The sequence below is a fragment of the Rutidosis leptorrhynchoides genome, chromosome 6 (assembly GCF_046630445.1).
Source record: "Rutidosis leptorrhynchoides isolate AG116_Rl617_1_P2 chromosome 6, CSIRO_AGI_Rlap_v1, whole genome shotgun sequence".
NCBI classification, from domain to species: Eukaryota; Viridiplantae; Streptophyta; class Magnoliopsida; order Asterales; family Asteraceae; genus Rutidosis; species Rutidosis leptorrhynchoides.
Window position 1 is genome coordinate 261,322,549 of NC_092338.1, and position 18,312 is coordinate 261,340,860.

The following is an 18,312-nucleotide window of genomic DNA, read 5'->3' on the forward strand; positions in this document are numbered from 1 at the left end:
ATAAAATATATATATAATGGAAACATGTAACTTGATATTACTATTATTATTATTATGCATTATCATTAAGAATCATTATTATTGTTATATATTATCCTTACTATTAATATTATAAAAATAATACAATTTATTAATATTATCACTAATATTATCATTATAAAAATTATTATAATTATAATTATTAGTATCGTTATTCTTATTAATATCATTATGATTTCTATTATCATTATTTTAAATTGTATTATTATTATTTATATAATTATTATTAGTATTAATATTATTATTAATACACTTATATATATTTACAGATACATATACATATACACTTACTAAATACATTTATATATATACAATACTAATACATAAATACTGATTTATATAGATAAGATTTACGGATACTTTATATATATAAAACAGATCTTTATGCCCAATATCCCTATCACTATCTGTTATACTTTTTATTTTTTTATTTTTATTTGCTGATTCTCTATTCTACTTGTGAACCTGTCGACTTCTTTTTCAATAAAAGACAATCAGTAATTAGTTGTTATTAGGAGGAGCAGGTAAGTCCATTATCTATAATCATTTAGTAACATAGTTTAAGCAGAAACCGGGAACAAGAACTCCCCTGTACGTGAACCATTTTTCTAAAAACCTCAATTTCGAATTAAATTCACAATCTGGAAATGCAGTCTTACTAGGAAGGATCTAAATAAGATATCTGCAAGTTTTCATGTCAAAATTCCTTGAATTGATTGTAAATTTCAAAAGTCAAAGTTTTATTTTAAAAGTCAACTAAATTGTTCATTGTAAAATTTGAATTCGGTTTGATGTTTATGGAATAATTGTTGGTCCAGAATGTTTCTATAAATGATTTACGACACAATTCATGTTGAAATTTGAACTTATAACAGCTTTAAATGTAAGAATTGATTTTGAGTTCTAAGTTTTCTTAACTGAGGTATGTGATAGTTTGAATTCGAATGAAATTCAAAAATGTATAAATGCTATGTTATTCGAAATCACTTGTATAAACTATCTGGAAAAGCTTCAACTTCTAATTTCTATTAACAAGTTCGAATTTTGGGAGTCAAAGTTATAATTTTAAAAGTTAAACTTTTGTTCTTCAAGAAAATTAGAATTTTCTGTTATTGTTAAGGTTTAATTGATAATCTCAGAAGGATTTAGGAATGATTTGTTAAATAATTCATGTAAAATTCTGTAACTAAAACGTGTTTAAATTTAAAATCATATTTTTTTTTTGTATGTTCTTCGTCGCTGCACAGCAGCCTCTTTCCTTTTTATTTTTTATTTTTTATTTTTCTTTTCAAATTCGTTTAATTACTAGCTAAATATTTTTGAATTTATATTTTTATCCTAACACTGATGCAAACACGTTTTTTTATTATTAAGTTAATTCACGGTTCATTTGGATTTTGAAGAGGATGAAGTACTCGCTGTTAGATACTAGATATATAAATTAGGTGGACTAATTAATCAGAATAACAGCAGCAGATCGGTGGTTGTGGGTGTTGTCGGGTGTCCGTGAGGTCATGGGTTCGAGTCTCCTCCAAGACAACTCTTTTTAGAAAAGTTTCTAAATGGGTATACACTTTTAATTTAATTTCTATTATTATTATTATCATTAATATTATTATTATTATTATTATTATTATTATTATCATTAATTATTGTTATTAATATAATGTTAACATAAGTACTATGATTAATACTATTATCATTATTGTTATTAAGAAATATCATTATGTATTATTATTTTAGTGTTATTATTAGTATTAATATTGGTATAAGTATTATTATGAGTAGTATTACTATTATTATTGTTAGCATTATTATTATTAAATATTATGATTATGATGATTATTATATTATTATTATTACCATTATTATATTATTAATTTCTATAAGACTAATACTAATATAAGTATTAGTTATCATTTATTATTATTATTATTATTATTATTATTATTATCATAACCCTAGTTACAATTATGAATATGATTATTAATAAGTATTATACGGTTATAAACTAAACTTAGAAATTATGGAAACTCTTATGATCTTGAATAAGATAAGTATTTAGATAAATATAAGATTTATATTGATTAGGATATAACTATGATCGTGCATATTGTAAACAAAATAGCTATACATATGTAAGTATAAATATAACATCGTTAAGTTCTTAAGATAATAATAAGTGTTATTATTAATAATATTATTATTATGATCACTACTAATATTTTATTATTATTATCATTACTATTATTATCATTATTATTACTATCACAATTATTATTATTATTTCAAATAAATATTTCAAATATATCAATATAAAATTCTAATACCTAATATGATATTTTCTAAACATCAATATGGGATAATTATAATACATGACATATCTATTACTTTAAATCTGTTATATATATATATACATATAGCTAAGCTATGCAAATTTTAAGTATTTAAAATATATAAATAAATAGTTAATAAATTACTAATATAAGGAAATATATTAATATACAAATTTGTTCAATTTCGATTATATGTTTTAATATATATGAATGATATAGGTTCGTGAATCCGAGGCCAACCCTGCATTGTTCAGTTTCGTCATATGTATTTTTACTACAAAATACAGTATTGTGAGTTTCATTACTCACTTTTTAAATGCTTTTACAATATATATTTTTGGGACTGAGAATACATGCGCTGCTTTTATAACTGTTTTACGAAATAGACACAAGTAATCGAAACTACATTATATGGTTGAATGATCGAAGCCGAATATGCCCCTTTTGCTTGGTAACCTAAGAATTAGTAAACTGATCTACTAATTGACGCGAATCCTAAAGATAGATCTATTGGGCCTAACGAACCCCATCCATTGGAGCGGATGCTTTAGTACTTCGATGTTGTTTTATATCATGTCCGATGGATGTCCCGGAATGATAGGGGATATTCTTATATGCATCTAGTTAATGTCGGTTACCAGGTGTTCAATCCTTATGAATGATATTTTTGTCTCTATGCATGGGACGTATGTTTATGAGAAATGAAAATATGAAATCTTGTGGTCTATTAAAATTATGAAATGATTATTTATGATAAACTAATGAACTCACCAACCTTTTGGTTGACACTTGAAAGCATGTTTATTCTCAGGTACGAAAGAAATATTTCGCTGTGCATTTGCTCATTTTAGAGATATTACTTGGAGTCATTCATGACATATTTCAAAAGACGTTGCATTCGAGTCGTTGAGTTCATCAAGATTATTATTAAGTCAATTATAGCTGGATATATTATAAAATAGTATGCATGCTGTTAACTGTCGATGTAATGAAAGTTTGTCTTTTAAAAAACGAATGCAATGTTTGTAAAATGTATCATATAGAGGTCAAGTACCTCGCGATGTAATCAACTATTGTGAATCATTTGTAATCGATATGGACTTCGTCCGGATGGATTAGGACGGGTCATGAAATCTACGCCAATAGTTATATGTGTATATATAACGTCTATCTTCTGGACTTAATTTGAATGTGAAGTTTCTGAAAAACACTCCGAACTACGAATTGGCTCTCTGAAAATGGAAAAAATGCTGATGAAGCAGCAAAAACTATAAACGACTTTAACAGTAAAAGTTTGATGATAATGAATAAGTGTGCTGGCAAGCGCAGAAAAAGAGAAGTCTTAGAACTGAAAACCGGATTGAGCAAAGTATGAAGGAGGCTGTAGACAAATCACAAAGACTGAATCTGACTTCAAAGAATCCAAATGATTCAGTACCTGCTGAAGTCATTAACGAATACCTTGCTCCTGACTCTAAACCCCTGTGGACAATATTCTTCATCATCCTCTGATATTAGAAATTCTAAAATATCATCGTATCTTTCATTATAAATATCTTCCATATTTTTGAAGATATTTTCATAATTATTCTTATCTGAAATCATTTATCTCCTCGCGTTATCTGTGTTACATCATAAAAGAAACTATTTTAGTTTCTAAATTCTGAAACCTTCGAGTTTAAAAAAAAAATATATTTTTGAAGTAGTGTTGGGAACTGAAGCATGAATTAGTATAATATAATGACACTTGATCAACATGATTATATTTCAGTAAGTTATGCTGAGTTTCTAAATGGAACGTGATGATTCACAGACTATACCGTCATCATGTGCCATGTTACACGACTCTTGTATTCTACTTAATTTCTAAAATTTCAAGAAAATATTTCTTGATGAGTCGGCTTTTTCTGAGGTATTCTGGTAATTTGACAAGTTAAGATCGTGCCATTATAATTTTCTTCCTAGAACATTAACAATGTTCATTCCGAAATTCATATATGCGAATTCTGTACCATTACAAGCGGTGCTTAATCGCAAGAAGAAGAAACGAAAGGACAAAGCTCCGAAATAGAAATTGGGGTATAAATCGCAGCAAATAAAAGAAAGTATTATCTGGAGATGACAATGATTATGTGAAACAGAAGCAGGGACATCGAAATATAAGAAAAGATATAAAACGCAACAACCACCCAGAAATTATAAACCGTATATATCAATACATATAGCAATATAAAGATACTGGAGAACTAAAAACACTATAAAACCAAGTGTATAGTAGAAGTAAATAGATTCTTCCGGCGGTAGATGAAAAAGAAGAATGACCGATATGAAGGTTAGGAATATATCAAGAAGCGGAACTGGATGGAGTATTTTGATGAATGCTTTAAAGTATGAGTTGGAAATAATGGAAGGTATGAGTTAAAAGAAAACAAATGAGGTGGATTTATAGTAAAATATCCGACAAAGAAATCAAAACAAATGATCGCATTAAAAGCAAATCCTAATTCCCTTGATTATAGAAGAATCAAATCCTAATACGAAGATTTTCTCCAAATCTCTTGAACTTGGAAATCAATCCTATCTATGTCAAAAGATATGACGAATCTATACCTACTCATTTCACTCTTTTGGTGATAGCTTCACTCGTACTCTTCACAAAAATCAAATGGTTTTATCCATATTACTCAATGATGATAAAACCCTAATCTTCAGCTTATATGCATCATGAAAACATACTTATTGTCAGCCATGACCATCCCAATCAAATTTCGGGACGAAATTTCTTTAACGGGTAGGTACTGTGACAACCCGAAAATTTTTGACCAAATTTAAACTTTAATCTTTATATATTCCCTACACGATAAGCAAAGTTTGTAAGTTAAATCTCAAGAATTTTAAACTGTGTTCATACACTCATATAACCTCGACCAAATTCCAATGATTCACGAACCATTGTATGAACGAACATGATTATATATGTATATGTGTATATATTATAACTTGAACATTAACAAAGTATTAGACGTATAATACTTTATATAAACGTATTTGTTTCAAAATATATTCACATAGTTATCAATAGAATTAGAAGATGTTATTAAATGATTGATTTAACAGTTACATTGAATTATGATTACGAGTCCCTGTTAAGAGGTCCACTTTAATTTAGAAAACCTTTCCTTTTTAACAGTATCCTAAATATTTGGTAAAAGTGATTCACGAAAGTGTCATTAACGAGAGTTAGTCAAAAGTTAGTAATCCTTTCCATTTAAATTTCAAAAGTGTACCTTACTTTGATTAGCTCGCGTCCCTTGATAATCAACTAGTTAGTTTTCATATTAAAAACATTAATTGATAAGATAACTACTATTACTTAAAAACGAGTTAAATTATATCAACCGAACTTTGAAATGTAATTAGTTTTGAAAGACTAAATATTATATCATTTGATAAATATTTCAAATATATATATATATATATATATATATATATATATATATATATATATATATATATATATATATATATATATATATATATATATATATTGTTCAAATTTACAATTTTAAATAAAAATGTATATATTTTTAATTTAGTCATAAAACGTCCTGACTTAAAATAATATATTTTGATAAACAACGAGCCACTGATTTATAGAAGCAAATAACCACAACACTCAAATTTTATAAGTTACATTTTTATAAGATAATTTATTGATGAATAACTCAAATTATTATTAAGGGTATACGTCGCGTAACGTAAAAGGCTAGTTTTCTAAACGTACGAAAGTGCGTTCAAAAAATCGAAAGCGGGACATGAGTCGAGTGACAACGTCCGTGTCATTTGAGTAAAAATTATATTTTTACCATGTACGTAATTATAATATAATATATAAATAATTACATAAATTAAATATATTATATATATAATAATTAATGGGTGTCGGTAAACATAATTGGTTGAATATGGGTTGGTAAATTACATCATGTGATTGCATGATACTTTCAATGGAACTCCATGCGATTGCATGGAGTCTAAATACTGGAAATCCCTATAAATGGAGTTCGGTCAAGTTACTTCACACACACATCAACACACTTACATATTACACTTACATATTACTCCGTAGTTTATTAGTTATATAATTATATTTATTATTATTATTAAAGATTATTATTATTATTAATATTATTATTAGTAGTATTTAGTATTATTATTAGTACATGTTATACATAAAATACTACGACAAGGGGTACGCGCGAGTTATTACAACATGATTTTTCGAGAAGGATAGGACTAAGGAAATTATAGGTTATAGCTATGGAGGTGATGGGTATGGTTCATGGGTATGCTCGAGAGGTCAACCTAGTGTTTATCGTCTCCGTTGCGTTTACGTACCTTTCCTGCAATATTGAATCTCAATATTGATACGTGAGTACTCGTAAATTAACTTTTATATATTAATATGTATCCATGACTAGTGCTCGAGTATTTAGAATTATGCATGCTTGTACTTTTGATATTGCCCTTAGATAGATTATGTTGAATCTTAAATTAGTTACCTATGCGGTTGAGATAAGATATAAGATATGCATGTCGTTGGAAAGCTAGCGAAAAATTAAGAACTTTTCATTTAGATGTCGAATGGTTTCGATGAACGGATTAGAAGTTATAGTCAATTGAATATTTGTAAAAATGATTATTATTATCGTCGTTATTATCGTGGTCAGCTTTTATATAAAAAAAGGTTTTGTGTTTATTAACGGATTGGGTCGTTACAAGTGGTATCAGAGCATGGTCTAAGGGATTTAGGCGACTTGAGATAGGTTCCTGGACTTAGACTTTATTGGGTATGCGTTTCATGCGGGACTTGTAAGATGCGGGTCGGACCGGGATTGGTTAGTGCCTTAGCTTAGGTGAACTAATTATGAGATGATTATATTGTATTGTATTTCCAATCGTCAAGCGATATAGTCATTGTACTAGCAAGTTGATGCGACGTGCTCGCGTAACAATGACTAGCTACCATTGTTACGGGTTCAAATCGTGTCAAACAAGTGATGTACGACGAGTGTTGAGCAAGATGGGGCGGTGTGGTGTGTGAATCATTTTCATGTGTTTCGTTGTTTAACCTAGTCCAGTTGATAATATGAAGACAAGAAACGGTCATGATAATGGAAGTGTAACATCCCGCGATTTCCCGTTAAATTTATTTCTAACACTGTCTTTTTTTTAATAAATATCTTTCGTTATTTAAATTCGTAGTTTCCGTTGACTAACGTTCATAATATTTCCGTTATTTGGTTATAGCATCTCTCGGTTACACTAACGTTTTTAAAATATTCGTTTGGTTAATTCCCGCACCCGCTTTGAAACTTGAGGGAGCAAAGTTGCAAGGGGGCCTAACTAATTGACTAGGTCAACTAGTCAAACCCCGCCATCACCACTCATTCACTCTTCACCTCCCACCTCTCTTTTCTCTCTAGCAACAAAACCCCATTTTCATCTTCATCAAGGAATCATCATCTAAACCCGAATCAAGAAGCAAACATCAAAACAAATTACATTTTCGTGATCCTCTCTTCATCCTCTACATTTTGGTACCAATTTCATCTCATTTGGGTAACATTTCTAAAACTCTAGATTTCTCTAAATTCGTTTTATATACTTGAAATGGTGTTAGTTAGTGTCTATGGCTCGTGTATAACAAGAATATATGATTTGTTTGCTCGATTTGTTGTTTTGAGTCACTAGTTTGAACATTTGAAAATGGGTTTGCTTAATCTTTGATTTTGGATGAGTTAATGTTGTTAAATTGTTAAAGTTCATGTTTTAATTGTGTTACTAGTATCACTAATTTCATTTTGATGCGTAGGTTGATTAAGAAAACTTCAAAAACATTATTAATGATTTTGTGATTCTTGGTTAGGGTTTGATAGCTCTTAAGATGAACTTTTGATGCTTTGAATGTCGTGAAATGTTATTTGTGAGTGTTTAGTTGTAATGTATGTTTCATTACCTTCAAAACGGCATATCATACATGTAAATTGGTTGCCCGAATCATGAAATGCGTTTTACAAACTTAAAACTTTGATTATGAACGTTCATTGAACATTTGACGAGAATTTGATTATTTTAAATGCATGTTTTGATTGATAATATTTACTTAGTTATGTTCCTTGTCAAAAGAGCTTTCCAACGATATAAGATACGCATTCTAAGTGTTTACAGTTTGTATTTTGTGCTAAATTGAGTTTTGGAAAAGACTTGAACAATTGAGACTGACCAGGTACCAGCACCCGTTATTCGCCGCGGCGCGGCCAGCCTTTGTCGCGGTGCGACAATAGGCATGTTTTGATTCTGTCTTGCTTGTCCAATATACGAAAAATGTGTGGCATGCTATGGACCTCCGATTCACATGAAACTTGGCCAACATGCTCATATATGATTTCTAAGCTGAGGAAAATAGTTCGGGACCCGACCCAACCCTGTTGACTTTTTCGTTGACTTTGACCAAGTTTGACTTTTAGACAAACATAACAAAACACTTATGCAATCGTTCTAATCTTATTTTATACTTGGTTCTTGCATGAAACTTGACAACGTGATTCACATGCTATATATTCGAGTCGTAACGAGCCATAGGACTAATTGAACACATTTCGCCCGACCTTGTGTCGTAACCAGTTAATTGATACAACTTACTTGTTTAGGTCAAGGCTAAGCAACTTTCATGCACACGTTTACTTTGTGAAGTACTTTTATACTCGTGCACTCGAGGTGAGATCATAGTCCCATCTTTCAATAACTTTTATGCTTTAAACTATGGGATGAGAAACATATACGTATCATCCTTTTACACTTTGAACACAAGTACGGAAACAAACATTCCACGTACAGGTTTGAACAAAAAGCCTCAATTCAATTATCATTAGTTACACTTGCAGGGTGTAAGCGTGAACTTATATTATGTGATCACATGGGCTTGACGAGCCTCATTCGAACGGTTCACTACCGTTAGCGGATGAAATATATTTTCGGGTCTAGTGTATGTTCTAACACTACGCAAAGGGTGCAATACAGTTAAGTTTGATAATTGGGTGCCCGGGATACAAACAACAACTTTGGAATGCAAATGATTTTGATAATCATCTTATACTAAATCTTGTGGTTCAAATACAACGTTTACTAAAACACCTATGATTTCACCAACGTTTTTCGTTGACAGTTTTCTATATGTTTCTCAGGTTCATACTTGGCTATTTGATACATGCTTCCGCACACTTTGATTTACTTGCTTGGAGTCAAGCATACATGCATACGCTAATGATAGCACCTTTGGATTCAAACTTAAAGCATATACTTATGCTATTTATAGCAACCGTGATTTTAAACTAATTATGTCGCAAGTTATTTCATTTTTACTTTACAACTTTTGTAAACTTAAACTTGTTGTCGAATTGTTTTGTAAACTAAACTTTGTAAGTCTTGTACGTTTCAAATGAATGCGACATAATTTTGGTCAAACGAGTCTCATATAGGGACTATGACCACGCAACGGGACCTAAGTAGTCGGCGCCGTCAATGACAATTTGGTCGAGTCGTTACAGATGGTATCAGAGCGTTGGTTGTAGGGATCTAGGATGTGCATTAGTGTGTCTGACAGAGTTGTTAGGACGCATTAGTGAATCTAGACTACAACCGGATAGTTAGCCATTGCATTCTGACATACATTTGCTATAGATAGCACTTACTTGACTACTTGTGCATTATACTTGAATCATTCTCAGGCAAACTTCTTGATGGTACCAAGCTTTCATCATACGAATCCGTATTCTTCCACTTTCTGGTAACACACGTAAATTCAAGATTCATACGCGTAAGGATGACGACGACTTCATTAGTCACACTTGTTCGGGAACTCTGTCTCCCAGATTGTTATTCGCCACCATTTCAACTTACTATCGGTGTCACACCGGTGTTCCTTACTATCTACCACTTCTTGTTACTACTATCACTACTCCAGGTGAGTATTGTCATCAATATTTATCACTACGGTTGTGTACTATTCGTTATCATGATTCGTTACACTTCTCGCACCGAAATACATTATCATTTGACTTGAACCGCATTGACGTGAACAATCATTTATACACTTCCCTCGGGGAACGCTTCTTTAGAGTCGCACTAATTCTTTCAATTCAATACAAGTCACGTTTGAGACGTCGTTACACTTTGTTCATTTTAGATCTTTATGATTACACGAACTTGAGTCTATGGAGTGATGTGAGAATGGAGGTATGAGTTAGCGTAATATAACAACACTCGATCAATGTGGTTATATTATGGTAAGTCATACCAAAGTTCTAATGACACGTGATGGTGGTTGGACTCGATCAACCTAATCACCACCATGTGCCATGTACATGACTTCATCTTTCTTGTTTGGTATCCGAAAACTCCGAGAATATTGATAACAACCATACCAAGGACACACCTTCGATTATTGTCGAACCATATTTATGCTTCCGAATGAATGACAAATTATTTCGACTTCAACCATATGCTATACGTGTATACCATCTCATTTTCGCATAGTTTTATCGACGAACTACAATATGCTTGTTATGCTCACATCGAGACGGAAACTTCTCTCGCCTTAAACTCGTACTTCTGTTTAAGGAAATCTTTATTCTAAATTCTCAAGAGAGAGACTCTCCACATTAAGCTATTATTCGCCTCGAGGGTGAATAGTCCTAACGAACGTTTTCAGAAACCGATAAACTTTCCGCGGTGCGAAATTCTTGAGAAACAGAAACTTGTTCCAACAAACGTTTTCAAGTCCTAACAAACTTGTTTAAAATTTCTTAAGGAGATATCCCTCTTTTTGGATCGAGATCCTCGTTTCACTTCTAGATTTCGGAGTGCCTTACAGAAAACCTCGGGACCACGTTTAGACATGAGTACAACACACCAATCACAAACTGACGGACCAAACAAACATACGATTCAAACCTTGGAGACCATAATCCGAGTTGTGTTATCAACTTCAAATTTACTTGAGAAATTTTTTTACCTTTAACCAAATTCTCTTACAACGATGATTATCATTCAAGTCTTAACGTCACACCTTTTGAAATCTTATATGACCGGAAACGTCATTCTCCTTTTGTAGAATCAAGTAAATGATAATCAAGTCACCGAACCTGGACTCATTCATAGAGTAACCGTTAAAAATCGTTCCAATCCGAGAATGGCTCGAGACGGCCCGTAGTCGCCAAAGGAGTTATGCCAATGTTAGACGTAAACCTTTCGAATTCCATGTGGGAAACCGCGTAACGTTAAAAGTCGCACCTTGAAAAGGTGTAGTCCGTTTCGGAAACGTAGAAAGCTAAATCAGCGATATTTTTAATCCCTTTGAAATCTTGGGGCGTGTTGTGCCCGTTGCTTACTGTCTCGAACTTCTGACTCAAACAAATTCCGTTCATCCTACATTCTGTGTATCAAACTTAAAGGCGTGTCTTGCGAAACAAGAACTTGTTATCCTCTTCTATGAACTTACTATCAATGATAAACTTCGCTCCGTAGGAGGACCGGTTGAAACAATAAATCGTGAAACCAAACTTTAAACCAACGTAAAATCCCAACTGTCAAAGATCGTTCAAATGCCCAAGGAAGTACCTTCACATATCCGTAGAATTTGCAACGCAAGGTTTCGAAGAAGAAACAACAACTACTACTTCCAACTAAATTTCGGGACGAAATTTCTTTTAAGGTGTAGGTAATGTAACATCCCGCATTTTTTCGTTAAATTTATTTCTAACACTGTCTTTTTTTTAATAAATATCTTTCGTTATTTAAATTCGTAGTTTCCGTTGACTAACATTCATAATATTTTCGTTATTTGGTTATAACATCTCTCGGTTACACTAACGTTTTTAAAATATTCGTTTGGTTAATTCCCGCACCCGCTTTGAAACCTGAGGGACCAAAGTTGCAAGGGGGCCTAACTAGTTGACTAGGTCAACTAGTCAAACCCCACCATCACCACTCAATCACTCTTCACCTCCCACCTCTCTTTTCTCTCTAGCAACAAAACCCCATTTTCATCTTCATCAAGGAATCATCATCTAAACCCGAATCAAGAAGCAAACATTAAAACAAATTACATTTTCGTGATCCTCTCTTCATCCTCTACATTTTGGTACCAATTTCATCTCATTTGGGTAACATTTATAAAACTCTAGATTTCTCTAAATTCGTTTTATATACTTGAAATGGTGTTAGTTAGTGTCTATGGCTCGTGTATAACATGAGTATATGATTTGTTTGCTCGATTTGTTGTTTTGAGTCACTAGTTTGAACATTTGAAAATGGGTTTGCTTAATCTTCGATTTTGGATGAGTTAATGTTGTTAAATTGTTAAAGTTCATGTTTTAATTGTGTTACTAGTATCACTAGCTTCATTTTGATGCGTAGGTTGATTAAGAAAACTTCAAAAACATGATTAATGATTTTGTGATTCTTGGTTAGGGTTTGATAGCTCTTAAGATGAACTTTTGATGCTTTGAATGTCATGAAATGTTATTTGTGAGTGTTTAATTGTAATGTATGTTTCATTACCTTCAAAACGGCATATCATACATGTAAATTGGTTGCCCGAATCATGAAATGCGTTTTACAAACTTGAAACTTTGATTATGAACGTTCATTGAACATTTGACGAGAATTTGATTATTTTAAATGCATGTTTTGATTAATAATATGTAATTAGTTATGTTCCTTGTCAAAAGAGCTTTCCAACGATATAAGATACGCATTCGAAGTGTTTACGGTTTGTATTTTGTGCTAAATTGAGTTTTGGAAAAGACTTGAACAATTGAGACTGACCAGGTACCAGCACCCGTTATTCGCCGCGGCACGGCCAGCCTTTGTCGCAGCGCGACAATAGGCATGGTTTGATTCTGTCTTGCTTGTCCAATATACGAAAAATGTGTGGCATGCTATGGACCTCCGATTCACATGAAACTTGGCCAACATGCTCATATATGATTTCTAAGCTTAGGAAAATAGTTCGGGACGCGACCCGACCCCGTTGACTTTTTCGTTGACTTTGACCAAGTTTGACTTTAAGTCAAACATAACAAAACACTTATGCAATCGTTCTAATCTTATTTTATACTTGATTCTTGCATGAAACTTGACAACGTAATTCACATGCTATATATTCGAGTCGTAACGAGCCATAGGACTAATTGAACACATTTCGCCCGACCTTGTGTCGTAACCGGTTAATTGATACAACTTACTTGTTTAGGTCAAGGCTAAGCAACTTTCATGCACACGTTTACTTTGTGAAGTACTTTTATACTCGTGCACTCGAGGTGAGATCATAGTCCCATATTTCAACAACTTTTATGCTTTAAACTATGGGATGAGAAACATATACGTATCATACTTTTACACTTTGAACACAAGTACGGAAATGAACATTCCACGTACGGGTTTGAACAAAAAGCCTCAATTAAATTATCATTAGTTACACTTGCAGGGTGTAAACGTGAACTTATATTATGTGATCACATGGGCTTGACGAGCCTCATTCGGACGGTTCGCTACCGTTAGCGGATGAAATATATTTTCGGGTCTAGTGTATGTTCTAACACTACGCAAATGGTGCAAAACAGTTAAGTTTGATAATTGGGTGCCCGGGATACAAACAACAACTTTGGAATGCAAATGATTTTGATAATCATCTTATACTAAATCTTGTGGTTAAAATACAACGTTTACTAAAACACCTATGATTTCACCAACGTTTTTTGTTGACAGTTTTCTATATGTTTCTCAGGTTCATACTTGGCTATTTGATACATGCTTCCGCACACTTTGATTTACTTGTTTGGAGTCAAGCATACATGCATACGCTAATGATAGCACCTTTAGATTCAAACTTAAAGCATATACTTACGCTATTTATAGCAACCGTGATTTTAAACTAATTATGTCGCAAGTTATTTCATTTTTACTTTACAACTTTTGTAAACTTAAATTTATTGTCGAATTGTTTTGTAAACTAAACTTTGTAAGTCTTGTACGTTTTAAATGAATGTGACATAATTTTGGTCAAATGAGTCTCATATAGGGACTATGACCACGCAACGGGACCTAAGTAGTCGGCACCGTCAATGACGATTTGGTCGGGTCGTTACAGGAAGTACGAGTGAAGAGAGTGACTTCACGACCAAGGTGGAGGCAGTGTTGTAAATCTCGTTATTTCTCTCCGAGATCTCTCCGAGATCTCGTTTTTGGAAGGCCGCCAAGACCAGATGTCCATCTCCCGAGATTTCATGGTCAACGGGGTCAAACTTGATCAAAGCCACGATTTCTCAAGTTTTCTCGCTCATTTATCGAATTTTCTCATAAAGTCTCGTAATTTTTCGGATTTTCTCGCTCATTTCTTGAAATTTCTTGTGAAATTTCTTAAAAATGTATATAAATATACATATATTTGATTATTTGTATATAATTATCTTATAATAACTAGAAAGTCAATGTAAGTCAACGTCAGAGATCTCCCCGAGATTTTTTCGAGATGTCGAGATCTCCTAAAATTGTCCAAACGAGATCTCTCCGAGATTCGAGATCTCCAACCTTGGGTGGAGGTCATCTTGAAAAATCACAACGAACGTCAAGAATGTAGGGACCCGTCCTAATCCATCCGGACAAAGTCCATATCGATTACAAACGATTCACAATAGTTGATTTCATCGCGAGGTACTTGACCTCTATATGATACATTTTACAAACATTGCATTCGTTTTTAAAAGACAAACTTTATTTACATTGAAAGTTGACGGCATGCATCCTATTTCATAATACATCCTACTATAATTGACTTAATAATAATCTTGATGAACTCAATGACTCGAATGCAATGTCTTTCATAATATGTCATGTATGACTCCAAGTAGTATCTCTAAAATGAGCAAATGCACATCGGAAGGTTTCTTTCATACCTGAGAATAAACATGCTTTCAAGTGTCAACCAAAAGGTTGGTGAGTTCATTAGTTTAACATAAATAATCATTTCCATTATTTTAATAGACCACAAGATTTTCATTTCTCATAAATTTACGTCCCATGCATAGAGACAAAAATAATCATTCATATGGTGAATACCTGGTAACCGACATTAACAAGATGCATATAACAATATCCCCTATCATTTCGGGAAATCCTTCGAACATGATAAAAACAACATCGAAGTACTAAAGCATCCGGTACTTTGGATGGGGTTCGTTAGGCCCAACAGATCTATCTTTAGGATTCGCGTCAATTAGTAGATCGGTTTACTAATTCTTAGGTTACCAAGCAAAAGGGCATATTCGGCTTTGATCATTCAACCATATAATGTAGTTTCGATTAATTGTGTCTATTTCATAAAACATTTATAAAAATTGCGCATGTATTCTCAGACCAAAAATATAAAAGGTAAAAAGGCAAATGAAACTCACAATACTGTATTTTGTAGTAAAAATACATATGACATCATTGAACAAGTGTATGGTTGGCCTCGGATTCACGAACCTATATTATTCGTATATATATATATATATATATATATATTAAAATATATACTCGTAATCGAACATTTTCCTATCTTATAACCTTATATATTATATATTTAGTTTGTATATATATTTGAAAATGATTATTATTTATATAGTTACATTAATATGTCTATATCTGAAAAAATGCCTAATTTATTGTATATAAGTTTTTATATAAGTAATGTTAATATGCTTTATATATAGTTATATGGCTTATTGATATAATTGTAGTATATGTAAGAAGTATGTTTTATATTCAAATTTTTATTTGTTTAAAAAAAAAATTGATGGGTTTGATATTAATGTTTTACTAAGAATAATAATAATACTAATAATAACTTTATTAAAAATGACAATTTTAATATTAAGAATGATATTGTTAATAATGATACTTTTATCTAATTATATGATTATTAATACTAATAGTTACAAAAGTGATACTAATATTAATATTAATCATAATCATATTAATAATAATAACACTAAAATAACAAGATTTATAATAATCTTACTTATAACAATATTAATGATAATTTCTGTTTCTAATACTTAATAAGATAATTATAATATTTGTAATAATAATAATACTATTTGTAATACTAATAATATCAATGATAATAATAATAATAACCCTAATATTTATATAATGATACTTAGGTTAATAATAATAATAATCTTAATAACTAATAAATAATACTAATAATAATCCTCATCATGTTAAAAATAATAATACATACATTAGTAATGGTATTAATAAAAATCATCATAATACTTGTAATAACAATAATTAATAATCATAATAATTATAACAACAATAATGATAATAATAAAGATAACAATAATAATAGTTAATAATGACAATAATAAAGGAAATGATAGTAAATTACCTTCTCATCAAGTTCTAAAAATATTTAGGCCATTGCAGGGCTCGAACCCGTGACCTTAAGTTTAACCCGACATCTTCTAAACCACTGAACCATTCCCATTTTTCTGTAATTAACCCCCTAAAAAAATATATAACCCGTAATGATGTTTCATCATCTTCTTCATGATTTAAATCCAATTTGCCCAGACCAAGAATCCATTCAAGCTAATAACGTTTCTCATAATTATTTTTGGAATACAGAAACTTTTATAAATTGATGTGGAATTATTTAAAACAACAAAACAAAATTTTGAAAGGCCTGTTGCGACGTGAAAACTCAAGAACACCTCAAATTCAAATCTCAAATTTAAGACAGTTTTAGTCAAAGCTTTCAACACAAATTATGTTGTAAATGATTCATAAAAACTTTATGGATCATCAATTTTAACAGCAATGACACTTAGAATTCCAATTTAATCCTAGAACATGCAGTTGACTTTTGAAAATTAGATTTGACTTTCAAAATTCGTACCTGTTAAATCAAATTGGCATATGAAGTTTTGCAGATAGTTTTAGTAATTAGTTTCTAACATAACTGCATTTAAGAATTGTAAAATTGTATTCGAATTTGAAGTTTTTGATAAAAAGTTCAAGAACAGAGGTAATGACTGGGTGTTCTTCAGCTTTTGACTTAATTCGATCAAGTTGAAATATTAGGTGCAATGTATAAGTTTTGGTTGATGACAGGAGGTCGTATGAATTAACTAACACTGGAATTGATCGACTATAAAAGCGACGTGGGTATCAAATTCTCAATCAAACAACATAAAAGAATAGAAAAATAAGTAAAAGCAAATAAAATCGAATCCAATTATTATCTGATTGGTACGATCGATTGAGATGGTTACAATTTTTATAGACTCAAACAAAAATTTAATACAGTAATTGATTTAGATGGGAAACTGATTTTTGGGATCTTATGATTTTTATTACGTAGTTATTTATTTATTTTCATATAGAACTGTAATTATATACACATCCATATCTGTATATACATATAATTGGTTTTATATTTATTTATATATATTTCTAATTATCCGTATATTTGAAATCTGTATATATATCTGTATCATAAATTTGTATATCAGGTTATATCTGTATTAATGTTTTCATATGTATATATCAATTACTGATATATATCTGTTATATTAACTTCTTTAATAATAATATAAATCTATTAATATTATAAATTTTTGATAAGAATACTAGTAATAATAATAGTAGGATTACTAATAATAATAAGGATAAGTAATTACAAAAATGATAATAATAATATTATTAATGATACTAATAATAATACTAATTACAATAATATTAGTAATAATAGTATAACAATTTATATTTACCTCCATTTTCATCATAATCAAGGTTGGAGATCTCGGATCTCGGGGAGATCTCG